Source organism: Perkinsus marinus (genome assembly GCF_000006405.1).
Source record: "Perkinsus marinus ATCC 50983 genomic scaffold scf_1104296973142, whole genome shotgun sequence".
In the NCBI taxonomy this organism is placed as follows: domain Eukaryota; phylum Perkinsozoa; order Perkinsida; family Perkinsidae; genus Perkinsus; species Perkinsus marinus.
Genome location: NW_003201497.1, coordinates 1 through 841, shown reverse-complemented (window position 1 = coordinate 841; position 841 = coordinate 1). Strand labels below are relative to the sequence as shown.

Genomic DNA, 841 nt, shown 5'->3' with positions numbered 1-841 from the left:
TTGCATCTCGTTGTTGTTGTGTTGGCTACCGACCTCTCAGCCGCTCTCCACCCTCACTGGTCCCATCGTGCGGTATTGCCTGCTCTGTTCCCAGCCTTGGCCAGTACCCGCGCCTTCAGATGATCGGATGTGATGACTTCCGCCTTCCCACCCGACCTTAGTGGCACCTTGGGATGGACAGCTGATCACCGGTCAGGCCGCGACACGACACCCAATTCACACAAATCTCACCCCCGCATGGGTTACAGGCGATCGCAACTCACCCAGCTTATACAGAATCAATCAACATACTGACATTAGGTATATTTCTCGGGCGTTTGACCGGGGAGTGGTAACAGTTGTGTGGTGCTTAGAGAAGTGTCCCTTAGAGACTGAACGCAGTGTGTCGACAGTCTCATAGACAGGCAGGAATAGGTTCTATCGAGATTCGAACTCGAGTCGCTGGATTCAAAGTCCAGAGTGCTAACCACTACACTATAGAACCACGAAATGCAATTAGAGAAACTATTTCCGTACTAACATTGTTCAAAAGCCGAGTCCCACAGTAGTTCCTGCAGACTCCGCGGGGTGTCAAAAGCGATCTGTGTGTTTTGCATCTCGTTGTTGTTGTGTTGGCTACCGACCTCTCAGCCGCTCTCCACCCTCACTGGTCCCATCGTGCGGTATTGCCTGCTCTGTTCCCAGCCTTGGCCAGTACCCGCGCCTTCAGATGATCGGATGTGATGACTTCCGCCTTCCCACCCGACCTTAGTGGCACCTTGGGATGGACAGCTGATCACCGGTCAGGCCGCGACACGACACCCAATTCACACAAATCTCACCCCCGCATGGGTACAGGCGA

General features: G+C 53.7%; 1 non-coding gene across 1 annotated transcript; it reads right to left on the bottom strand.

Moving 5' to 3' along the window:
- Positions 1–412: 412 nt before the first annotated feature.
- Pmar_PMAR025716 lies at positions 413–484 on the bottom strand. The gene has a single exon. It is a non-coding gene; the product is annotated as a tRNA-Gln (tRNA).
- Positions 485–841: the final 357 nt, after the last annotated feature.